The sequence below is a fragment of the Chiloscyllium plagiosum genome, chromosome 2, assembly GCF_004010195.1.
Source record: "Chiloscyllium plagiosum isolate BGI_BamShark_2017 chromosome 2, ASM401019v2, whole genome shotgun sequence".
NCBI lineage: Eukaryota > Metazoa > Chordata > Chondrichthyes > Orectolobiformes > Hemiscylliidae > Chiloscyllium > Chiloscyllium plagiosum.
This window is the reverse complement of record NC_057711.1, coordinates 67,830,788-67,858,026: the sequence shown is the minus strand read 5'-3', so window position 1 is coordinate 67,858,026 and position 27,239 is coordinate 67,830,788. Positions and strand designations below refer to the sequence as shown.

The window sequence follows — 27,239 nt, the reverse complement described above, 5'->3', positions numbered from 1 at the left end:
TAGAATGTGTAAACCCGACACAGGCAGTCTCCTGAGGCTGGAATTAAAGCCGTGCCTCTGGCACTGTGAGACAGCAGTGCTAACCTCTGAGCCATCGTGCCACGCAATGCTCATGCTATTTGGCTTTGGAACTCCGATGTGGACAAAAAATGGCCAGCAGAACTGACAGCAATGACAACAGGAGCAGCACCATTTGTGCAATAACAGCCTGATCTTTATAGAATCAAAAAATGAGTCGCAGGAAAAGCACAGCATATCAAGCAGCATCCGAGGAGCAGGAGAGTCGACATCTTGGGCGTAAGCCCTCGACCTACAACTCATGACGCGAGAAGAGTAGCTTGCAGGAGGCCACATCCACAACTCGGGAATTATGGGCGGTTATAAACTTCCTGGAGATGCTGCAATACAGATGTCTTGGGAGGCCCGAGGCCTCTCAGCAGCTGCTGATCGATATTTGCAGCCTGTTGGAGTAAGATCTGTTCCAATTGGACCTGGTGACCATGCTTCATTGGTGGTAGTCAATGTTGCTACCCCTCAACCTCTTTTCCTCTGGTTTCTGCCAGGGATTTGCCACAGGCAACTGCAAGATTTGCAGTCAGTAACACCCAAATACATAAAACAGATGACTGACTGTTTTACAGAGCAGGCAATTATGCCACTGATGATACCAGTCAAAGTGAGCAGGCACACAGGTTTCGGGCTTTAGCCAACTTGACAGAAGTGGAGTGTGTCAGCAGCTTTAACATGAAGCCAATACCACACATCAGGGCACCCACTGGCAATGCTTCATAACATTTTTCATCATGCAAAACATACTAATCAGCTCACTGCTTGGATACAAGGGGCACCCACTTGAAACATGCCTGATGAGTCCAGTGAGGAAACCGATCAATGAGGACATATTTGATGTCCAGATGTTTCGCAGAAGAAATCATTGAAATGGTTCAGATGCCTGGAGAGATCTGGAAGTGCTCTGAAGTATACAGCAAGCAGGGACTCCAGAATGATTGTGGTGCATCCTGTCCCACATAGGATCGTGCAGCGGCAAAGTTTGGTCATGCAGGAAGAATAGGTATAAAGCATCAATCCTCTTTGGACAATTCTGGCATCAAAGAAAGGGACAAAGCATCAGCTCAGCTACACATTGCTGCTAAGGTGCCGCATTATCAAGAATCGCGTTTAGGATCCATCAATCCATCCACTTGACAACATTTGCAAGGAGTGGTTCCCCAAACCCTGCACTCCTGCACCCATCCACTCCCCCCCAACAATAGAGGTGACCTAAAACAACTAAGCATTCCTTTTCATCGCCTTTCAACCCATCGTTTGATGTTAATTCTTGTCCTACTATTCATTACAAGTGAAAAAGGTGACTTAAGAGGCGGTCAATGAAAATAAACTACTTTGCAAAGTGGTGGAAACAATTAATATTTACATGGCTCTGCCTGCTCTATAACGACATCAAAGCTATGATCCTTGCCAATGGATGCAGCACAATTCGATCTTAGATGATACCAGGATCACATAGTCAGCCTTAGCTTCAGGATGCAAATAACACTGGTGTGTCTATTCACTCGGAAACTGAACTCCAGGCAATTATATACTTCAGAGAAATACTGATAAGAAAATGGCCTTTCCACTGGAATAGTTGGGCTCTCAGAGCTGAGGAGCAGGAATCGGCCATTCCATCCCTCAACCCTTTCCATGATTCAACTATATCATAGAAATATAGCCGTCAAGGCCAGTCCATCCTTCTGTGAGATCATGGCTGATCTGACTTTAACCTCAAACCCACATTTCCACATACCCCCGGTAACCTTTCACCTCCTTCCTTAAAAAATAACTGTTCCACTTATGCCTTTCACCGCCTTTTGAGAACGAACGCTTCAAAGACACACAATGCTCTAAGAGGAAAACAAAAGTTTCATTTTTGTTTTATGATCCATAATAGAAAACATCATCACCATATCTACCCCTCAAGACTTCTCAGGATTTGATGTATTTCAATCAAGTTGCCTGTTGCTCTTGTAAACTCCAACAGATACAATCTAGCCTGTCCAACCTTTCTTCATTAGACAATCCCCACATTCCAGATATTACTCAAGTAAACTTCCTTTGAATTATTTTCAATGCATTTACATCCCTCCTTAAATATGCCAACCTTTGTAAAGGGAAGATCCAGGCCACTGCTGCCCTTGGAGCATGCCCTGGAGTGTCGGGGAATGTTGACTAAAGATGAATACCCAGAGGAGAGGTCAATAGGTTGGAGCCGGGAGGTCTGACCTTCATGTCAGAAACTGTCACCATCTAGTTCATCTCCACTGCCTGGGAAAACAATAAACAGCACATAAATGAGGTGAAATTAGGCAACAATGACTTGTTTATGCATTCAAATAGATCTCTCCCTGCTCTCAGTGAGATTCTTATCTCACTATTCAAACTGTGTTTGGAAAATTGGACTTTTTAATCTCAATGTTGAGTTGCTCACTATTGCCCTCATCAGCCAGGGGCTGGGAAGACTCCACCCAACAATTCAATGGAGTCAGGTTAGATTTGCGTCATATCAATTTATGAGCTGAAAAAGATAACTGCAGTTTGCTGCAATATTATGGTTCTGCCAGATTTCCCTACAATATTGTTGGTTTTTCTACATTGCTAAAGAATATTTAAAGAGTTTGCTGAGGCAAGGAAAACGTTAAGTTGTGGTTTCACCTTGCCATGAGGCAGGAAGAAAGAGTAAGATCATGTGGCATTGAATCTCTTCCTGAGATAATACATATCATTGACTGGCAAAACATGTAGTCAACCATAGCTCCTTCAAGGATATTATTACTCCATTTTCAATAGATGTTAAACAAAATAAGAAATTAGTACAACACAGCATGTAATTTATTATTTGCATTGATTTAAATGTACAAATCAATTAGTTACATAATAGAGAATTGATCTTACATTGAAAACAACATGCAAACAGCCCACTTAGAGAAAACAAAGATCAGCAGTGAGTTTGTTTCAAGGTTCACAAAAATAATCATGGCTTTGGTTACCTATACTATAAGTGATGTTAAAGGATGAGTGGTCATTATGTATAATTTGCATGATTAATGAACTTGTAAATTGCCTACAGTCCTCAGGAAAGTTAGATTTATGTCCATAGATGTGGGGGCTGACTGAGTACTGAAAAATTAATGCGTCTCAAACATTTAGAAGCAATTTTGCACTTCTGTGTAATATACTCACAGTTTAATACCGGCATTCTCAGTTTAATACCGGTCGGTATCAGTGAAATATGTCGAGTTTATTTTCGGAAGCCCTGGCTGCAGTGGAGGAGGCCAGCATGAATTGAGACCAGCATTAAACATGACCATTTTTGTGCTTTAAATTACATGTATCAAAACAGTCAGGGCAGTACAAGGAAGCTATTGAACCCTTACAGGAAACAACAGTGATGTTCTTGAGAGGTTTCAGAAGATAACTGAAAAAATACACAACATTGCACTCGTTGCTAGGCACAGCTACCAGACAAAGGAATGGAAAGTGGCAGGTGGAAATACCATTTGAAGTCTATAATTGTAGTCTCTTAAAAATGAATATTATCTTAAAGCTAATGCCATATGACATTTAATACAAAGCACCCACAGCCTGAAGATCACAATAGTTACAGCAGTGAAAAATGTAAGAAAATACTCCTCCATCTCCTGCTGATCTTAGAGAATAGAGTACCTCAAAGATCAGAAAGTCTGCCTTTATGTGGAGCTGCAGGAGATGGGGAGATGCTAAATGAGTATTTTGCATCAGTATTTACTGTGAAAAAGGATGTGGAAGATTTCAAATGTAGGGAAATAGATGGTGACATCTTGCAAAATGTCCATATTACAGAGGAGGAAGTGCTGGATGTCTTGAAACGGATAGAAATGGATAAATCCCCAAGACCTGATCAGGTGTACCCTAGAACTCTGTGGGAAGCTAGGGAAGTGATTGCTGGGCCTCTTACTGAGATAGTTGTATCATTGATAGTCATGGGTGAGGTGCCGGAAGACTGGAAGTTGGCTAATGTGGATCCACTGTTTAAGAAAGGTGGTAAAGACAAGCCAGGGAACTATAGACCAGTGAGCCTGACCTCAGTGGTGCGCAGGTTGTTGGAGGGAATCCTGAGGGACAGAATGTACATGTATTTGGAAAGGCAAGGACTGATTAAGAATAGTCAACATGGCTTTGTGTGTGGGAAATCATGTCTCACAAACTTGATTGAGTTTTGTTGAAGAAGTAACAAAGAGGATTAATGAGGGCAGAGTGATAGATGTGATCTATATGGACTTTAGCAAGGCATTTGACAAGGTTCCCCATGGGAGACTGGTTAGCAAGGTTAGATCTCATGGAATACAGGGATAACTAGCCATTTGGATACAGAACTGGCTCAAAGGTAGAAGACAGAGGTTGCTAGGTGGAGGGTTGTTTTTCAGACTGGAGGCCTGTGACCAGTGGAGTGCCACAAGAATTGGTGCTGGGTTCACTACTTTTCTTGCATGTGAGCATAAGAGGTATAGTTAGTAAGTTTGCAGATGACACCAAAATTGGAGGCGTAGTAGACAGCGAAGAAGGTTACTTTGGATTACAACGGGATCTTGATCAGATGGGCCAATGGGCTGAGAAGTGGCAGATGGAGTTTAATTCAGATAAATGTGAGGTGTTGCATTTTGGGAAAGCAAATCTTAGCAGGACTTATACACTTAATGGTAAGGTCCGAGGGAGTGTTGCTGAACAAAGAGACCTCAGAGTGCAGTTTCATAGTTCCTTGAAAGTGGAGTTGCCAGTAGCTAGGATAGTGAAGAAGGCGTTTGGTATGCTTTCCTTTATTGGTCAGAGTATTGAGTGTCATGTTGCGGTTGTACAGGACATTGGTTAGGCCACTGTTGGTATATTGCGTACAATTCTGGTCTTCTTATCGGAAAGATGTGAAACTTGAAAGGGTTCAGAAAAGATTTACAAGGATGTGGCCAGGGTTGGAGATTTGAGCTATAGGGAGAGGTTCAATAGGCTAGGGCTGTTTTCCCTGCAGTGTCGGAGGTTGAGAGGTGACCTTACAGAGATTTATAAAGTCATGAGGGGCATAGATAGAATAAATAGACATGGTCTTTTCCCTGGGGTTGGGGAGTCCAGAACTAGAGGGCATAGGTTTAGGGTGAGAGGGGAAAGATATAAAAGAGATCTAAGGGGCAATTTTTCATGCAGAGGGTGTTACATATATGGAATGAGCTGCCAGAGGAAGTGGTGGAGGCTGGTACAATTGCAACATTTAAGAGGCATTTGGATGGGTATATGAATAGGAAGGGTTTGGAGGGATATGGGCCGGGTGCTGGCAGGTAGGACTAGATTGGGTTGGGATATCTGGTTGGCATTGGCAGGTTGGACCGAAGGGTCTGTTTCCATGTTGTACATCTCTATACCTCTATAACTCGCCACTTTGTGAATGTATAGGAAGAATTGGTCAGCCAATGGCAAAAGGAAGCAGAAAGATAGGGAGAAAAAATTAATTACTGAGAGTTTTTCCTATTACCTCTTCAAAGCCTAACCTCACTCATTACATTCTATCTGTTTTGTTGCAAACCTCAAACCTTATTCCTTCCTGTCATTCAATGCGGCTTCTCTTCCCCACTGTCATAATTCCCTGAATATGTGACTCACTCCTGCTATTTGCCTGAAAATAATTCTGAATGGAACTACACCCAAATTATTCATCTGATACATGATTTAACTCAACCACAATGACAACTCTGACATCAGTGTACCAGTTGTCCCTGTAGCTATGGAAATAATATTATTCTATACAAATAAATCATAATCCTCCCTTTACAGTAGGTCAGAGAGTAACTAATTAAATATGAACCTAATATTTGATGTTACCAAGTGAAAGGTCAGAGTTTATTTATTTAAAAAAGAAAAATAGCAGATCAGATTTCCATATATGTAATAAAGGAGGATTTCTGTCTCCTGACTGGCGTCTATCAATCACCTGTCTTTATTTTGTTTTTTAAAGCTTGTGGTTTCAAACAGTTTGGGAACAGACATTAAATCTGAACTTAATTCCCTTTACTCAGTGAAAACTAGCTGAGTGGCACATAAAATGAGCACAGCAACGTACCCCCACCAGTTTTGCTGCCTTCTCACCATGTCTCAACGTTACCCTGATATTTTGAGCAGAACACTCACAGAAACGAAGTGAGATTCTATTTTAAGTATACCGATCTAAATGTCAATGATGTCTATCTATTTTTATAACCCTAATGGCCATACACCTATTCCAACCGCATTGTCACTAAACCCCAACTTGGTGTCTCCTTCACCTCACAATTGGAAGGCCTTTGCTGCTCTATTGTTGACATCCTACTGTGCATCAACCTCTGTTCCCCTGTAATACCATCTTTGCCAAATTCCATAGGCTTATTATCTTGTCATCCTCAAACATATCAAATTCAAAATCCTTGACTAATCAAGTTTTAATCAATTACAGATGAATTAAGCCAATTAGCTAATCTTACAGCACTCATGGAGAAATATCCTAAATCTTCTCATTGAAGTATGTTTAATGGCCATATCAAAAGTGTCCTCAGATTGACCTGCAAACTGCAAACTTGGAATTCTTAACTTCTTTTTAGTTTACAGGTGTTTCAATTTAAAGAAGAACCAACAGCAAAGCTTTCATCTTATGCAAATAATGACGAGTTTATTGCAAAACTACTGCTACAATTATTCATGTGGAAGTGACAAGGGTACTGGCAAAAGAAAAAATAAGCGTGATAAGTCATTAAGGATAAAAAATATTTATGGAAGTTAAAGATACAACTCTAATACTGTGAAGGCCTATTGCTTGCTTGCGAATTCCCTTTTTTTTTAAAATGAATTGGTTGAAAACCTGAAGTTAAATTCAGCAGCTATGAAGGCTTCTGCAATTGAGTAGTTGAATATGACTCCCACATGCAGGCTGAGTAGAACACAGATTCTGGGAAAGACTAAAGGGTTTTTTGCTTTGCTGTTATGGTCGTGTCCCTTGGTAGTCTGGTTTAGTACAGCGGTCTTTTCACTGGATGGCCTTTTGTCATCTCTCTGTTGCTCATCTCTCATTGGTGCTTCTCAAAGTATTCCCTTGAGGGTGAGTTCTGTCCAAAATGGTTGCTCAGAGCCTGTCTTAGACACACTATAACTTAAAATGGTTACTAGCCAAAACTGTCACATCACGTTTCCATATTAGGTATTGGGTTGGCCTCGGCCTGAGGCATAGACCATTTAATTTTTTTAGCTATTTCAGCGATTAGCTTGGATGGCTCTCATTTTTAGTTTGTGGTGACATTGGAAGTGCTGTTCACGGTTCTAGGGGATATGTTGTTGGAGTTTCTGGAAGTGTATTCAACATGTTCCTCTGAAAGGATAAATATCCTAATATCGACCATAAAACTACCATTTGAATAATTTCTATCATTTAGTTCTACTTCCACAATTTAACTTGAAGAAATATTCCAAGGTCACAATTTTCTGTTTTTAATCTTAAAAAAGCTTATTTAAAATTTCTTTTTGGCACCTATTTTCACACCTGAGAAAATCTTTTCTTAGAATAATGATTCATCGCCCTCAAAACCAGCCATATGGTTCGGTTCTGCACACCTCCTGGTCTTTAAGTTTTTGTTTATTTGTCATCTGTCCATGGAATATGGTGACTAGTATCAAGGCCAGCATTTAGTTACCTCCTCTAACTGCCTCTGAGAAAGTTGTGAGGTAGGAGCATGAGAAAACACATTCCTGAACCACTGATCTAACTATTTTGACTGAAGGAACAGCAGTACAATTCTAAATCAGAACAGAGATACTCACGAAGCTGTTTCTCTCTCATTAATTGTTTCATTATCCACCATTATTCCAGAATGAATGCTGCAGGACTGCAAACCTTTGATCAATTGTGGAATCACTTTGCTCCGTGTCTTATGCTGTTTCTAACTTTTAGTACACATGCTGTTGTGTATAGTCACTTCACAAAACTGGCATCTTATTTTCTATACCTGATGCAGCTCTTGGAATGCTCTCCTTCACTCTTCACTGAATTAGGGTGGATCTCCCAGCCAGATGGTAATGACAGAGTCGGTTTGTTTGGTTACTGTTTGTGATGGAGTAGCAATTCTATCATTACTGATGGCACAAGTTTTGAGCTCTTAGCTTTGTTCTTACCCTATTTCATTTAATGCAGTGATAGTGACATACAATATAATGGAATTTAGTTGCACTGTGAACTTGGGACCTCACGGACTTTGCAGTAGTTATTCGTACCATTCTTGTCAAGCAATAGATACATATGCAGCAGGTAGATCAGTGAGAACATGGTCACATTGGTGTTTCCCTCTTGTTGACTCTCTCCTCTTCTGTAGCCCAACCTGGCAGATATATCATTCAGGTCTTATCTAGCTTGATCAGTCATGGTTCTTAGCTACACTTGAAGTCCCCATCCAGAGTACATTTTTGCTGCCTTTAACTTCTCCCAAGTGAAGTTCAACACACGGATTCATCAGCAGTAGTTGGTGATAATCTGCAGGATATTTCCATTACCATCCTTGGGCTGATCTCATGGCCTCAATGTGTCACCCTTTTTTTTTTAGAGTTAAAGATTGATCTAGTTTTCATCTAAAAATGTGCTGTCCACTTTCCTAATTTGTCCAGCTTGATCTGTAATGTCCAATGATTTCTGTTCTTATTCTCCAGCCCCTCCTGGTTTGGGACGATCTGTAAACCTGACCAATTTGAATTGGGTTAGGAATGAGAAGCAAAATAAATTTCAATCACAAACGACCATGCTCAGTACTTTTTCCCACTTTATTCTAGAAATGCTTGTCTTCTCTCCTGCCTGTTTTTCAAGAATATATCCTGCGTCACCACAGCTTTATATTTAAATAATAGCCAACAATATTGCTCTTAAAAGTTATCCGAGATTGTGTTCATGTTTCTAGTGTTTCCTGACGAAGACAGGAGAATTTTCACTGAGCACGGCCGATAACCAACTTTCCAGGATTTTAGTTTGCTCTATCTCTGTAGGTCAGCATATGCTGTCATTTGATACCACATTAGAGATCCCTTTTCAGCCTTGCTGTAAGCGTCTCCAGTAGTCTCCATCCCATTTTATAATACTCTTACTAAGCTGCCCAGTTTTTTATTTCAATGTCTTATTTCAAAAATATTTTCAAATCCCACCAATATATCTTTGTCAATCACAGAACTATGTCTAATTGTTACCTTTGTAAAGTGGTTTTGAAAATATGGTGGTCATTGTTACTGACTCACTTTTTGATTCTGTTAGCCTTTATTTTTCTCAGTAATTCGACTGCAAAGTTTAGAATTTCAGAGCTGCGATGCTCCCCTTTTTTTAGAATTGAGTGCAATCACAAACTTTTCATTGTAAGGGAGAGTCGGGAAGTTCACAGCTCTGTACTTTGTTATTTTGTCCATATTTCTCCTCATTCTGAAGGAATTGATTCTTGGCTAAAGTGGAGTTGCATTTTCATTAGTCCAATGAATGCTAGTGGCTTAGCCAGGTGATCCTTCTTGATATATCAGCTTTAACAGTCAATGGCAGGGAGGCTATTTATCCATATCGAAATCAAGTTCAGACTGATCCTATCCCTTTGCAATTTCATTTTGTAGTGATAAGAGGAACACAATTGATGGCTTTCTTCCAGGGACACTGATGTCAAAAGTTAAATGAAAAACAAAAAGGCAGTTTTCCTCTGAAGACTGCAGAACCATGCAAATAATGATGAAGGTCCCAGGTAGAATACAATCGAATCCCTGCAGTTTGGAAACAGGCCATGTGGCCCATCAAGGCAAAAGTGAGGACTGCAGATGCTGGAAATCAGAGTGGTGCTGGAAAAGCACAGCAGGTCAGGCAGCATCCTGATGAAGGGCTTTTGCCCGAAACGTCGATTTTCCTACTCCTCAGATGTTGCCTGGCCTGCTCTGCTTTTCCAGCACCATTACAATCTAGACACTTGGCCCATCAAGTCTACACTGACCCTGTGAAGAGCATCCTGCTCACGTCCGTTTCTGAAATCCTGCATTTCCCATGGCTAACCCTCTTCATCTGCATATCTCTGAATACCATGGGCAATTTAGCATGGCCAATCCACCTAACCTGCAAATCTGTGGGAGGACATCAGAGCACCCGGAGGAAACCCACGCAGACATGGAGAGAATACGCAAACTCCACACAGACAGTCACCCAAGGCTGGAATTGAACCCAATTCCCTGTTGCTGTGAGGCAGCAGTGCTAACCACTGAGCCATCATGCCGATGCAGGGACAGGGTTGGCGTAGACGCAAACAAAAATATTGTCTTTTAGGGAAGTGTCCAATGATTTCATGCAGCTGAACTCGGCCAAAGAACAGCCATATAGCTGTTACAATTTTAAATGTGGGACACCTTGCAAGTGATAAAAAGGTAATAGGCTATGGGCATTACAGAAGAAAGTGAGGACTGCAGATGCTGGAGAACAGAGTCGAGAGTGTGGTGCTGGAAAAGCACAGCAGATCAGGCAGCGTCCAAGGTACAGAAGAATTGATGTTTGGGCATAAGCTCTTCATCACTATGGGCATTAGAGGAGCAATACTTCACAAACCCTAACCCAATCACAGATTAATCCTAACCCTTATTATTTTTGAATTTCTCAATGGTTGTCATCTTCTGAAATTTTGTATCATCTGGAACTTCCGCAGCAAATTGGAGGATGGCAAATCTAACACACTATTTTAAACAAAAAGAGGCAGAGAGAAAACTGAGAATTACAGACTCCTTAGTTTAACATTAATAGAAGGGAACATGCAGATGTCTATTACCAGGATATGATAACAAGCTATATAGATAATGCCAACAGAATTGCACAAAGTCAACATGGCTTTATGAAAAGAAAATCTTCTTGACAAACCTAAAGGAGTTCTTTGACAATGTAACTTGTGTGAAAGATGAAAGATAATCAAGTGATGTGATGCATTTGGATTTTCAGAAAGCTTTTGATGAAGTCCCACATAAGAGATTAGTGTACAAGATCAAAGTACATGGGATTGGTGGTAATATACTGGATGGATTACGAATTGGTTAGCAGACAGGAAACAGAATATGAATACATTCATCATTAATGGAGTGGAAGTAAGAGTTCTGTAGTGTTCAGTGCTTGGGCCCCACTCATTCACAATACATATCAATGATTAAAGAGAATCAAACGATGAGAATCAAATGTAATATTTCCAACTTTGCTTACGGTACAAAACAAGGTGGGATTATGAATGGTGAAGAGGATATCAAAAGGATTCTGGCCAATTTAGACAACGTGAGTGAGTGTACAAATATGAGTCAGATGCAATACAAACTGGATAAATATGAGATTATCAGAAGTTGGCAGGACACACTTGGCGCCCTCTAAGCTGTCAAACCATAAATGGCCCCAGGGTTGCTGCAGCAAAACTCTATGGCCAACAGGCTTTATTGTAGAGCAGGCTTCCTCCATACCCAGCTGCAGATATCAGGACTGCACTCAGAGAAAGTGGGAAGCAAAGGAAGACTTTCTGAGGGCACCACATGTGGCCTAAGCGAAATTAATTGTAAATGTGTTGTAAACATGTTCAGACATTTGGAAATAGATGTTCACTTTCCAGGTCAAAATACGCATTGCTTTTGCATCACAACCATTATTGGCATTGAATTCTGTTTCTGTATGATGTGGTCAGGAAAGCTCGGAGCCCAAGTTCACATCTAACGTGTAGTGATCCCAGAGTACTGTCGCCCTTTAAAGACCCCAAAGAGAAGGCGCCATCCCCACAGAATGAAACATTTACTGCGTCCATTCCAGCTATCATGGCAGCCATTTTCAGCTCCTTCACATACCTGTTTCCGTTCATCAAAATGGAAGAAAACAGTGGTCACATACAGTGAGTCTCAAGCTCAGCCTCTTTCCTTCAGTGAACTCCCAAATGTACACATTCCCTTCTTGGTAGCCCACCCTGTCAACCCCATTAGCAATGCACTTGCCCCATTCCCACTCATCCCATCTATCTAACTGTTCGCCTGCCCAATTTATCCCCTCAGGCACAGCCATATTGAGTCATAACACCAGCTATAGAAATGCACTCTACCCCAGCAAAGCTCGTGTGTTGTTGATTGTCAATGAGCCTCCCTCCACTCTCACCTCCCATATTACCTCCCATTCCATGTCATATACGCCCTTATATGTTGAGTTCTCCAAGAAAGAGTATTCCTTCCTCCCCAGCTAAAAGATGGTAGACCTGAGAGGTGTGAATGTGTCCACAATTCTGACAGCTGCCTTGCAGTAATTAAATGTTGGGGGCACACTCATTGTGTTAAGGCGAGGCTTCTATCCCTTTCCCAGGAGAAATTCCCACTTTACATCCAGCCTGCAGCACGATCATGCAGAGACTACAGCCAGTTCCATTGTGCTTTTTACCACCTTCACTTACACCCCAGACTTACCAAGGTGCCTTGGTAAGTCTGGGGTGTAAGTGAGGGTGGTAAAAAGGGACAGACAGGCACCTGTGTTGAAGGGTTAAAGGGAGTATGATCTTTTTTTTTGGGTGGGGAGTGGTGTTTGCCTCAGATGGACCCTCTGGGCCTGTAAATGAGGGCTTTCCCTCTTCCCTCACATCACCCTGCACAACTGTTTGGTTTGCTGCATGGTGTGGGTTCCCCGCCACCACTGGTAAAATACTATATTCAGCATGATGAAACTCGAAAGCAGCCATGAAATAATCAGTTAAAGACCTCAACAGGCCTTGCTTAACTGCACTGTGGTTACACCCTGAACACTGGAAGACAGCTCACCACTATCTTCCCAAAGGCGATTGGTGATGGCCATTAAATCAGTGACACCCACGAGAGGAAAGGAAAGGGTGGACAGGCCACTCGATGCCTCCCCTGCCCACGTGCAAAATTGTGGACAGGTCAGGAGTGGGTTGTCCATGCTGGATGTTCTATGTGTGCTAGCCATCAGGTCCGCCTCCCAAGGGTCCATCAAATCCAGCTCAAAACAATTCTGAGGTAGGACACATGGCTGGGCAGAAATCAAACCATGCAAAACCTGAAGTGGGTAAAAGGATGGAAACAGTGGATTGACACAAAAGAGACCCAAAAATCAATGAGAATCAGTATGAAATACCTTTAATAATTCAACCTACAAAAGGTCAAAATGTACTTTCTTTTTGATGCCTATTCCATATGGGGATGCATTACTACCTGCAGAATCTTTGCAAAAAGCATTGGAAAATGCAGTTGACAGCTCACTGCACCAATTTGCATACAGTGTCTGAGTAAAAGCATTTGTTTCTTTCAATTGAAAATTCCCACAGGATCCTTCCCAATTTTCTAATCCTGTTCAATCACCACATTTATTAGAAAGATCTGTACTAATGCATTGATTATATGTAATTTTGCCTCATCATGCAACCCATCCGTCTCCATGTATATCCTTTAGATGTTTTTTCTGTCTTAAATTCACCATCTCTCTCTCTCTCTCTTTCCAACTGTCAGCTATTGCTCTTTATCTCTATTTGTAACCCATTAGCAGTGAAATGTGAGTTTTGCTGCACAGCAGGGAGCTGCACTTGATGGTGAGCAGGCTGAACAATCTGGACAACAATATTGAAGCAGACCCTTTTCGCAACCCATGCTTTCTTCAAGTGTGGCATTCCCACTGTGAGTGCATACTGCTATGGGATCACCACTTTCCTTCATACTATCACTCAGAAAACATTGCAAATTTAAATCCCTGATTTTCTTTTTGCCAATCTTCTCCTGTCTCCTCTCTGAAGGTGTGGGCTTTTTTTTTACCTCATGGGCAGCAGACTCTCTTCATCATAAATTGACTAGTGTACCATTTAACTCAGCCAATCTGATCCTGTTCTCATTCCACATGTACAAACTTCCACCAAGGTATACTGGATATTGTTAACACCGGCACGGTGGCACAGTGGTTAGCACTGCTGCCTCACAGCGCCAGAGACTCGGGTTCAATGCCCGCCCCAGGCAACTGTCTATGTGGAGTTTGCACATTCTCCCTGTGTCTGTGTGGGTTTCCTCCCACAGTCCAAAGATGTGCAGATTAGGTGAATTGGCCATGCTAAAATTGCCCATAGTGTTAGGTGAAGAGGGAAATGGGTCTGGGTGGGTTGCTCTTTGGAAGGTCAGTGTGGACTTGTTGGGCCAAAGAGCCTGTTTCCACACTGTAAGTAATCTAATCTAATCACATCAAGAGATCCAGGGAACAGAAGTTTTTTTTTCCACTCATAGGATGTGGGCATTGCCAGCTAGCAAGCTTTTATTGCCTGTTTTGAAGGATGTCATTTGACCTGATTGCTGGCCATTACTCCATTTTTAAGTCTGTGTCAAGTGTGATTGAGAGGAAGTGGGCAATCCATGACAAATGGAGACTGAAGGACTGGATGTGTTTTAGTGCATAATGATACCTCTCTTTTCATTTGTAAGTTTCCATCAAACCTTTAATAATTTTTTAGTGGTGCCTCATTAAGTACTGTTACTTCTTTTAATTTGAAGACGCATGTAATTGGCCAAATATAAAAGAAGCAGAGGGAAAAGGAGGGACAATGATTATTAAATGCATTGAAATCAATAGTAGTAACTATATTACCAAAGGTGAACCTAAGATGTGGCCCTAACTGATGAATTGCATCCAGATTGGCATCTGTAGCTTATCACTGTTAACAAGATGAGACTGAAAGCCCCATTGTCCAGTGAATCCTGAAGTGACATCTTTGAGCGTGCATGCCAGTTGGCACAATGCCTATCCCGTAATTGTTTCTGACGCAATACTAAATTCTTACCACAGGATTTGTGCTTCTTGTTTATGTAGTCAATTGAGTAACATGCAAGGAAAATGTCTTCCAAAACTATTGAAAATGACTTGTACAAATGCCAAGTGAAGTGGTAACCCAGCAGCCTGGGGCAAAAATACAAAGCAACAAAGAAACTTTTAAGAGTTCCAAAGTCGAATACAAAAACAATCTTGTAAACATTCGAAAGCCTATTAATAAATACTATTATAAATGTATTAAGAGTGAGAGAATGATGAGTGATATATGGGACCATCTGCAGAAATGCCACTTCCAGTTCTGAATGGTTATGGACATTTAAAAACAACAGAAGAGGAGACTGCAAACTTCTTCATTCTCAATGAGAGGGGTCTCAGCACACTTGTGCAAAAGGTAGGAAGAAAACAATTACAACTCTCTTCAGTCAGGAGTCATGAATGGACTCATAGTTCCTCTGAGGTTCCCTTTTCAGCCAATTTGATTCAAATCAAGAAGTAGCTGAAGGTGTTAGGTATGTCAAAGCCAACTGGTATTGACAAAATTCCAGCTGTAGCATTGAAACATTCTGCCCCAGAACTAGCCAGGCCCCATCTGCCTGTTTAGGTGAATGTAAAAATAATGTGGCTCTATTCAAAGTACAGCAGAGAAGTTGTACTTGATGTTCTAGTTTAATATTTAGCCCTCAATCAACATCACAGAAAACAGGAGGTAAAAACAATGACTGCAGATGCTGGAAACCAGATTCTGGATTAGTTGTGCTGGAAGAGCACAGCAGTTCAGGCAGCATCCGAGGAGCAGTAAAATCGACATTTCGCTGCTCCTTGGATGCTGCCTGAACTGCTGTGCTCTTCCAGCACCACTAATCCAGAATCACAGAAATCAGGTTATGGTCACCTTGCTGTGTGATGATTTCTACTTATTGTAGAGCTTGAAGATCAAAGTTAGCAATTCCTACAAAATGTCTGTAGTTGCAAAGAATTCCTACTGTGCAGAAAGAATCATTCAACCCATTGATTTCACACTTATCCTCGGAGAAGCATCCCACCCTATCCTTATAATCCTGCATTTCCCATGGCTAATCCATCTAATCTGCATATACCTAGATACTGGGGAAAATACAGCATTGTCAATCCACCTACCTGCATACCATTGGACTGTAGCCGGTATTCCGAGCACTAAGGGAAAACCCACGCAAACACGGGCAGAATTTGAAAACTCCACACAAATCAAACCTGGGTCCCTAGTGCTGTGAAGTAGCAGTGTAGCCACTGAGTTACCATGCCACACTTAACATACATAAACAAGTGTTTGAACAAGTGTTTCCATTGTGCAGGAATCCGTTGTAATTTTCTTGAATAACAATAAATATTGGTTAATGTAGCCTGGCAATCCAGTAGGAAGGAAATCATGAAAATCATCAGGGGAAACATCAGGGAAGCTGCAGAGAAAGGAATGCGGTAGCATGAGGGGAGAAAAGCGAAAGCATATTTACAATGAGGCGTGTTTGTGTGTGTCCGTCCATCCGTCCGTGTGGGTGTATCCAAAGTTAGGTTACAATTGGGATTGTTCACTGGACAATTTAACTGCTCCTTGGGTTTTGCCAGAGTCAGCTACAGAGGCAACCAACAATCCAAGTTTCCTGGGATGCCAGGTGTCATAGATCCCTCTATGCAGCTATGGAGAAGACTGTTCAAGGTCTTTGTTTACCCCCACCGAATCTTGTTAAGCGTTTGTGCATGCACACTCAACATGTACATGCTATGTATGTGTTGTGTGTGTGTGTTTTATGCGTGCATCTGTATGTGCATGGGTATATGTGTGTTTGTGTGTGTGTGGTATATGTATATGTTGTGTGGTGTGCAGTATGTGTGTGTGTGTGGTGAGCATATTTTTTAGATTAGATTAGATTTATGTGAGTTAATGTGTCTGTTGGTGGGGAGCATAAGTAATGTCTGGCAACAGTGTAGATGTGGTTGTTATTACAGCATTTCGAAAATATTTCATTGGCTGTATAGACTTTTAATTGACTATGTAAAGCATCTGTAAATGCAAGTATTTTTCTCTTTCTTCCACTTTTTCTCTTTCTGCTGTCTTTTAATTTGCATTTTTCTCTCTTTCAACTCCAGCACAGTGATACAGAAGCACCTACCCAACAGTATAAAAAATAGCCAGATTGCCTTGCACACTGAAGATCCAATCCAGCCAACTTCCCACCCTTACGCTCAATGATCATCAAAGTGATTGAGGATGTGATGACAGTGCTATCAAGTGGCCCTTACTCAGTAACAACCTGCTCACCGATGCTTACTTGAGTTTACACCAGAGGTATTCAGCCTTGGTGGGCAAAGAAACCGAGTTCCAGAGGTGAGGTGAGAGTGGCTGCCCCGGCATCAAGGTAGTAATCAACCTAGTACAGCAATTGTTGTCTAAGGGTTTTGGGACCTCGGAGCTACACTGAAATAAATCACAGAGCTTTAAATCAGTGAACATAAATAGCACAGCATGGACAGAATTAGAATGACTACATCAGACTGGACCAGATTACACTTGGGTAAGTTTCTGGAAGGCTGACATGAGCTTATGAGCCTGAACGTGCAAAGAAGATAGACTAGCCCTTATCTTGTAACAATAAGAGGAGAGGCTGGCCAATCTATAATTGCCATACATAACAGTATTTAGCATTAACAGTGCTACTTTGAAGACTAACTCTAAAGAAAATTCCTTAATTTGCCTCCTCTTCTACCGGAACAGAACTAAGGAACTACGGGTGCTGGAAATCAGAAACAAAAACTAAAGTTGCTGGAAAATCTCAGCTAAAAAGCTCAATTCAAATGACAGTCTAGACCTGAAATGTTAATTCTGCTTTCACTCTGAGTTTTTCCAGCAATTTTTGTTTTTGTTTCCCCTTCCACCAGTTTGAATCTAAACTCAAGGTGTGGTTGTCAAACCATGTGATTAAAAATGGTGGAAGCTATAGGATCCACTGCTTAGAAAATGGTGGTGAAGTGGGGATAGTTGAAGACAGGTAGAGGGTACAACCTGATTGGTCAGTGGGAGAAATGAATCTGGTTGGTGGCAGGGAGCACTGGGAAGGCAGTCAGGGATGGGGTGGGAGTTTATTTGAAATTAGAGAACTCAATGTTGAATTCCTCCAATCACTCCCTTTCCGACATGACCAACCCTGGCCTCCTCCATTGTCAAAATGAACCACGGCGCAAATTGGAGGAACAAGACCTCATCTTCCACTTGGGCAGCCTACAGCCCAGAGGACTCAACATTGAGTTCTCCAATTTGAAATAACCTCCCTCCCCTTCCCCTGACTCCCTTCCCAGACCCTCCCCCTTCCTTCCACTGCTCCCTGCCACCAACTGGATTCATTTCTCCCACTGACCAACCATTTCTTACCCTCTAACTGTCTTCACCTATCCCAACTTTACCACTCTATCCCCACTACCCCTTTTATCTACAGCTCACCCCACACCCACCCCCAGTCCTGAAGAAGGACTACATCTCCTAATGCAGCCTGGCCTGCTATGTCCTTCCAGCCTCCTGTCTATCTATTTTGGATTCCAGCATCTGCAGTTGCTTTGTCTCTGGAAAATTGTGATAGCAATGAAGATTAAAAACAGAGCTGAGATCATCTGGAGAAGAGAAGAATTTAGGACATCAGAACACCGCAAGTCTTAAGAGTTTTACAGTCAGTAATAAGGGAGACTTTTTAAGAGATCCTTAAAAGCCATGAGTAGCTATTGGTCAGTAAACCAAACTGAGTACCCATGAAAAGAAGCAAATTACTGGACAAATGCCAATTTGATCTCTTCAGAGAAAGGACAAAAAAAATTGTTTTCACCTGGAAAGGTAGGCTGAGAAACACAGTGAGTTAACAAATTTCGGAATTATTTACTCATTGACAAAGTTAACAACTGGAATTGAAGATAATTCTTCAGGTACACACTTAAAGAAAACTAGTTAACAAAGAAAAGAATATGGAAGTAAAAAAGATGTCACATTATAAAGGTTCAGACTGCCAAATTATCTGAGCAGATAAGATGTTTTATCAATTTTACTCATTGAAAGATGAAAAATAGATGAAGACAAAAAAACACAAATCTGATCACATGGTGTCAAATTCATGTGAATGGTGTCACAGGGGTCATCTTTGATACAAACAATTGAATCTTACTGAGTGAAGCATTGAACCACAAGACTACAAAATAAATACACTACAAGGAGCTCAAAATCCAAAAAATTTATTCTTCCAAGTGAAAATAATTAAAACTTCAATTGCGTATCAATAATCAAACAGTGCAACAAAATTCACTGATACCAATCTTTCTTTTGCAAAAAAATGATGCTTTCACACCAATTAGATAAATCTGCAAATTGGCAGATTAAAAAGGCACAATCCTTGGATTGAGCACTAAACCAAAAGCAGACAGGTTCACTTTCACTTCAAGAACAAACAAGACCAGTGAGAATACACTTCAATAGCAAATATTAACTCCCAAGAGAGACTATACATGGTTTATTTAATAACCTGTCCATACTGATTGAACCATGCAACTGTGGAAGCTTTCAACACTAGCTTATTTATAACAGAAATGCCATTGGTCTCTTAGATAAATCAATCACTGAATATCTCCAATCAAATGAAGATCTAACTTTAGAAAGTACAGTTCATCTAGAAATAGATTCAGAGTCTAGATTCACAGTAAGTGTTACATTAATGCAGAACATTCCACAGCATGTTGACTACTAGATGACTGAAGCAGAATAAACCATCTTGAACAATGTACCTCATTTGACGACATCAATGCAAAATTTTAAAAGATCAAAGATTACAGTGTCTAGTTACAAATGTGGTTCCACAGTATCCATGAAAACAAAACTGTTTAGCTTTCTACCAAGAATGTAGCCCTTGTGGCAAAAGGGGTCACTTCATAATGATATGCTATTTTGTGAAGAACTTATCAGATAACAAATCAAATCAATCCCAATCCAACATGTACATTCATGACTTAGAAGAGCAGTATGAGGAACATATCAATATTATGAGTAAACAAGGTTCTTTAAATAAAGAGCACAACACATTTATTTCTTCCTAAGGAAACTAATAATGTGTCTGACATCAATAGTTGAGCAAAGGTTGGACAACTACCTTAGTATTCTCATACATTCCTGTAGTTCCAAGAACATGAGTTCCTTTAGCAAGAGTCTCTGATATAATGGAAGACTGCAAAGAACAAGCAAAATCACCAACTTTACCTCAAGTGTTTCTATAACTGATCATAAACTTACAAGATTATTTTTTTTTGTTTCAGAAGGATAGGAGAAATAAGGAAAATGTGTGGAAGAGAAACTGAAAAAAATACAAGTAAATGTTGTAAAAAGTAAACTAAGGAACTTAATTGAGAATCATTACTCAATGTTTATGACACAGGAAGAAAAAAGCCGGAGGTGTGTTTGGGTAAAGACTTCAGGGTCCTTGAGCAAACATGTGATGATATGGTGGAGGTGCATATCACTGAACATAAACAGCTCAGTGTGGGATAAATTAAAATGACTACAGATTATAATATTACACATACAATAAAACAAAGAACTGTACATGCTGGAGATCTAAAACAAACAAAAACAGAAATTATGGGAGAAATTCTGCAGCTCTGGCAGCATCTGAGGAGAGAAAAAAAGACTTCATATTTCAAAACTAGTGGCACTTTTTCAGAACTCCGATGATGTGTCACCAGACTCAAACAGTTAGCACTTTTCTCTGCACAAGTGCTGCCTGGCCTGTTGAGTTTCTCCAGTAATTTCTGTTTTCGTTGGTTGCAATACTCCACAGGTGTATAATACATTAAAACTCTGGAAGATGGACATGTACACATGAAGATATGGACTAGTCCTTATCTACTGTAACTATATGATTAGAGCATGGTATACCTGTGATTACCATGTATAGCAGTATTTACTATTAATATATAACCAATAATGCTGGTTTGAAGTCTAAGCCTTAAGACAGTCTCCTCCAGTCTGTCTGGAACTCAAACACTTAGTGGCATTAGAAAAAATACATACAATAAAAGAGCAGTGATGGCTTTGGCTGTCTCTCACGTGGGGAATTCTCCAAATGAATCTGCAGTCCAGATTGTCTTTATTGATTCTCCCCAGTTTCTGTCCCGTGAACTGTCAAATCTTCTTCCATTAATATTCACAAATTTGACAGCTTTGTCTTTTGTTTCTAAAAACCTGCTGATTTCTAAGCCAGCGCTCCTGGTCTGCAAGCTGCACAAATTAAACTTTTCTATTCATTAACATTCCTTCATGGGTTCCAAAAATCAAAATCTTTCTGGGAGTTAAACTATGCTTGTTTCTGACTCCAATCAGGTCTCCTCTGAACTCCCCTGAACACCTTCATTCTATGTTTTCTAAACAAAATAAAAGGATTATTCTAAACTTTAATCTTTATTCCATCTGTTGTATACAACCACAGTATCGACAATTTTCCACTATTACTCTGATTGCAATCACCTTTCTGATCAATATCCAATTATCGGATTAGATCAGTATTCCAGAAAGACTAAGCTTTTCATTAAAAAAACCCTTCACAAAAATAACAAGAACCATGTATCATGCCCTCCATCATACCTGAGGCGGGGACTGAGTTCAAAACCTAAGGCTGAAACTCCAATGCAGTACAGAGGGACTACTGCACTTTAAAAAGAACTGTCTTTCTGTTAAGATTCTAAGCCAATTCCCTGAATACTGTTTCAGGCAGGCATAAAAGATCTCAAGGCAAAAACAGCAAGGGAGTTATTCTATCTTTCTGGCCAAGTTTTATTCCTCAGTAAACATCACAGTTTTGTGTCAGTATTTGCCGGAGCTTTTCTGCAAATTGGCTGCTATGTTTCCAGTTGCAACAGTGTAGGTCTGCTCCCCTCTCTTTAAGATGTCCAGCTCCTCAATAAGGCACTGAGTAGTTTTGATGTGGCCATACAGTTTTTAACTGCTGCGCATGAATGCTACATGGTAACAGGCTTATCTTCAGGTGAATTAATGTCAGCAGCAGGGGGCTGATGTCCAAAAGTGGTCATACACTTGTCAATTAAGGGCCCCATTTGACACTGAGATGAGATGGTCAACCAATGGTTTTTCCACTCAGATTGAATTTTGAAACGGGAATTTGCCCCATTCCCATCTAATTAAATACCCTTCCCGGTTTTAAGATTCATTATCAGAGAAAGCAGAAGATGACACCCATTATATCAACAATTCCAAAGGATTTTCATGTGTTGTTTTGCTATCAGTTCTCTGGTAGATTCAGATCAATATTAATGTAACATTATTATGAATGTGGATTTGTGTTTCAAAACAGTCTCTTAAATAATGTGATATGCGAATTTACATTAAGCCAGTTTCATCAATTACAAATCAGAGCCAAGACAATATTAATGAACTGCAGTATTAATTTGCTTTATACCAGTGGACCTACACTGGTAAATAGATTTTAAAATGTAGACTTGGTTGAAGTGAATCACAAGTGGCTGCGTCACCTGAATGGTAGCTTCAGTAGCTTCAAGTAGATCAGTCAGTAATATGGAATATATTAGCAAGTATCTATGTTCTGTGCCAGATGCAATTGCAATTGTCACTTTATACTCACCAGGAGACTGAGACTGATAAACTAAAATTTGTTAAGTGAAAAGGATCATTATGGTCTCCTTTGATGTATTGTGTCATGTGAGCACAGAACATGGAAGGAAAACAGTGGACTGCTTTTCTGCCTGTATTGTCTGTCAGTAATAAGAACACAAAGCAAGAATTTGCTATTTTGGATCGAGTGACAGAAAATAAAGTAAACAGTACTTTCACAGGCAATTATTTTCGATGTTTTCAAGTGATGTGGCAGATAGATGTTGCAGACAGTATGAGAATAAAACTGAGCAGTGGCAACATAGAAAGTAATAATTATCTGTACTTCAGATAAATTATTTTTGACGTAAATAGGAAAGGAATTTGTGAATAGGAGGATTGTGGACCAGAAGGCAGCCTGCCTAATTTTCTACCTATTAATTTAGCAGAATGGAAAACTCACCAGATTTTATTCTGATGCACTCTGGCTGGATTTCCATTGTCTGCTGTGCACAGCTAGCTGATCTTCCTTGCCAAAGCCAGCAAAAAGGAAATTTTGCCTTAATATTGGTCATTGAATTATCATGTTGGGTAGCTGACATCTTGAAATATTTGATCATGTTAAAAGAAACTATATAAATGCATGCTCTTGCATTTGTTGTTGAAATGTGCAATTTACTCTTTTCAAGCAAGGAAAGGTACAAGATGGAACAATTATCATTGCGGTTACTATTCATAAACATGCATTCCCACTCATTTTCTTTATTCTATCTTTACCACAAATCTATATTTAGATCTGAGTAAAATGATTCATAAGTCATGCTAACATGTAATTTGGACTGGTGCAGAGTTAATTTTTCTAAACTCAATGAAATCTCTGTTTCAAACTGTAGGCAAAGCATCTGTGATTCATTTCTCCGTAATTACAAGGGCAGAGATTTCCTGCTTCCCCAGAAGCTGCAGGGCATCATGCTTTCAAATAAAGCAGAATGGTCAAAGCAACAGCAAGGGATGTGAAAGAAGCAGAGCCACACAAGATTTAAGATCAGCAGGAACGACTATTGCTCCGCCTCTTCAAAAGAGAACATGATGACTGGGCTGCCTCAAAGAGTCTTTTAGCCAACTGCTCTACATCATTTAATTTTTCCTGCTAATATATTAGTATTTAATGACAAAAATGAATTCAGCTTGTCTTTGTTTATGCTCTAATTGATTTTCTAATTTTCAATCTTCAGAAAGAGAACAGATGTGAGAGTTCATTGGCACTATGCAGCATTTCTAATTAATCCTGCTGGCTAATGCTGATGTGATCACTAATGCCTGAGTTCTGTTGGCTTGAGCACATGAGGAATGAAACAGGTAGACTGCTGACTTGTTCAACATACCTTTAACTTTATCTGGCTCTCCAGTATTTATCTTTTTTTTTAAAGCATCTTTCAAAATTGGTTTACAAGCAAATTTAGACATATTTGATTCTCATACATCGCAATACTTAAAGATGTGAACTTGTAACTTTCTAAGTAGTAAGATATGAAAGATAAATTGTTACAATTTTTGACAATCATGTTAAAACCAGGAAAGTAGTTCTTAAGTGCATACTGGACATCAGTATGAATGTCAGAATGTTTGCTTTTTAATATTATGTAGCCTTGTTGTACAACAACTCCAAATTGATTCCATCCCCATGCCTCATTTTGGCCTTCAAAATGAAGTGAACACATTGAAATAGCTCACTGGCAGAATAGGATTCTCAAGTAATGACTGAAAACGGCTGCTGTTTTCTTTTCCACTGCTCTGCTAACTCATTTTATATCCACACAATGCTACGGTGCTGAGAGTTCTCCCTTTGCCTTGACATCATGCACGTTATTGAGTGCTATCGGAGATTTTTCATACTTGAAATTTATTAACATTGGAAATAGTTTCGATTTTCCAGACAAGAAAATACATTAACCAATCAGGTCACAAAAACTCCTCCATTTTAGTCTACCTCACATATGTGTAAATATGATCTAGAAAAGTGGGTTATAAATCCATGGCTGTTCCAGTGGATTCCCACGCTAGCAGCAGCAGGTATTGACAGAACAACTGTAAAACTAATCAAAGCCTGGACATACTGGAGCCACAAAAATTGATATTTACCTCTTATACCTCGCTGAAAATTTCTGTGCCTCATCCATCATTAGACTTTCCAACTAGCCAACACGGACTAATAGGGCCCACTCAAATTTCAAAGCCAGGACTAAGACCTATGTTCCTGCTGATGAGATGCTTTTTATTTAACATCAGTGCTCTTGTCAGCTGGTTGCGGGATCTGTCAAGGATTTTGTTTTTTGAGAAAATAACTTTATATCGTATTGGCTTCTTGGGCATAGAGGCTTCCTAATGTGCATCTAAACCACCAAATGCCTGGTGCTCACAACTCTTTGCTTCTGATCCAATAAACCTCAGCAGAATAAGGAACAGACACTGAGACAGTGAGCATATCGAGTGTTTAAGCTAAGGTACCTTCTGCTGTGGATTCTCTGGGCTAATACTATTTACCTTCTGATCTGGCATTATATTAAATAATGGATAAAAGGGAGCAAATTCAGAAGATATGGTGAAAATTTCTAAAAATAACTATTTAATTTAGTTTATATGTTTCCTAACTGCATCACACTATGGAGCAATTCTGTGATCACAGCATGGTTAAAAGCAGCTGCAACACTGTCATCCTAATCTCTCATCCTTGCTCCCTGCATGTACGCCTTTCCACTGGGAACCTTTATTAGCTGCTTAGATGCACATGAAAGCAATAAATGGACACAGTCCATTTTGGCATTTCATGCCAAGATTAAAGGGAGATGTAACATAGTTACAAGGGAAAATATTCCAGCATTTCCAAAGATCTTTCAAATCAGATCAAACTTGTGACATCAGATTGGAAGAATTATTATTTACGGAAATGGAAGATACTGGGTCTGAAAGGGTTAATACTGAGAAGTGTCATTAGCACCAACTGCTATGATGATGTCATTTGAACTGGTGGAAAGAACAATGCAAAGTGGAACCTAACAGCTGGTCCTTCTCAAAGTCTCTGAACATAGTCTATTGCATCAATGCAGCCTAAAACTAATCGCTAAAGTACAACAAACTATGGAAATATTCTTCTAGTTAGACAAGAAACTGCTTTTCCTCTGCCACACTAGAACAAGCAGGTCCTGTAGTTCCCTATGCACATCCTTTGGATGGTGGTGGCAACCTTCATCGTAGGCATAGAGTTGATATGGTCATACAACAGAAACCTTGAAACTGTAGACCTGTTCCCCGAATGTCAATTGTGGAAATGTTGCTGGAATCTACCTTCAGGGAGAGAGTACTAGAACGACGTTGAACTAATAAGAGATAGATGGCATAGATTCTTGAGGATAGGTTACATCTGACTATAGTAGTTACACTTTTTCAAAAGCTTCTTCAAATTTTGTTCACTGTTAGAGGGCGAGGTTGCAATTGAGGCAGGTCTAGATAAGTACTGGATTTGTTCAAATGCTTTGTGGCTCTTGCAGTTTGTATTGACAACAGCAGGGACTCCATGCAGAACGAGCAAACTAAGCATAGCACCCTGTTACAGAGTGTGAGGAAATAGGACCAAAGCACGGAAGAACTAAAGTTACAATGAGGACTTAGTAATACCTTTGCAGGACAGTCTAAACAGTTGGTATGGCATGTGGAAAGCTAACCTGGACAAAACTGGTTTATTCTGATATATCCACAAATATAAATGGCCGAGAGAGAGTACTAATGCACTCCAGTCTGGTGAATGAAAATATTGCAAAATGTTAAGAATTGCATCCAACTTATGCATATCATTCATATTCCAAATCAAACTTAACCATTGGTTTCCTACTCTTAGGTGCACACCACTCTTTTCTTGCCTTAAACCTTCAGAACTTGGGGAGGAACCTTGGCCAATCCTGATCTGAGACCGAGGGGAATATTTCTTTCACAAGAATTGATTTTGTGGTTGACCTTTGCTTGAGTTGGTACTCCAATTCATCAGACTCATTTCATTCTTTCCAACTTGCTTCTTCTCATGAACCATGGAAAATACAACATAATCGATATGCACAAACCTAACCGTACCATTACCAAACATCGTGACAATTCTAGTGTGTTTTACCGTATGTATTCTCAGAAAATTTGAAATGCCTCAAATCCCTTCATATGGCTATCCATCACAATGTTACCCTTCAAACTATGCAAAGTCAATATCTAACTCCTGCCACACGAACTGGTTCCCATGGGAGACTGGTTAGCAAGGTTAGATCTCATGGAATACAGGGAGAACTACCCATTTGCATACAGAACTGGCTCAAAGGTAGAAGACAGAGGGTGGTGCAAGGTTTGTAGCTCATGTTGAGGTTTAGGGTGGAGGTTTGCTCGCTGAGCTGTAGGTGTGATATCCAGACATTTCATTACCTGGCTAGGTAACATCATCAGTGGTGACCTCCAAGTGAAGTAAAGCTGTTGTCTCCTGCTTTCTATTTATATCTTTCTCCTGGATGGAGTTCCTGGGGTTTGGGGTGATGTCATTTCCTGTTCGTTTTCTGAGCTGTTGATAGATGGCATCTAGATCTATGTGTTTGTTTATGGTGTTGTAGTTGGAGTACCAGGGCTTTAGAAATTCTCTGGCATGTCTTTACTTAGCCTGTCCCAGGATAGATGTGTTGTCCCAGTCGAAATGGTGGTTTTTTATTATCC

General features: G+C 40.2%; 1 protein-coding gene across 3 annotated transcripts in view; it reads right to left on the bottom strand.

Annotated features, from left to right (window-relative positions):
- The window catches only part of prr16 (proline rich 16), a 244,504-nt gene that overhangs the window by 40,432 nt on the left and 176,833 nt on the right, over window positions 1–27,239 (bottom strand). For 2 of the 3 annotated variants that reach the window (XM_043711526.1, XM_043711535.1), the window contains exon 3: window positions 2,162–2,325. The exons of the other annotated variant lie outside the window; for it this stretch is intronic. The gene's annotated coding sequence lies outside the window, so the exon portion shown is untranslated. The remainder of the gene's footprint in view (window positions 1–2,161; window positions 2,326–27,239) is intronic. 3 annotated transcript variants of the gene reach the window in all.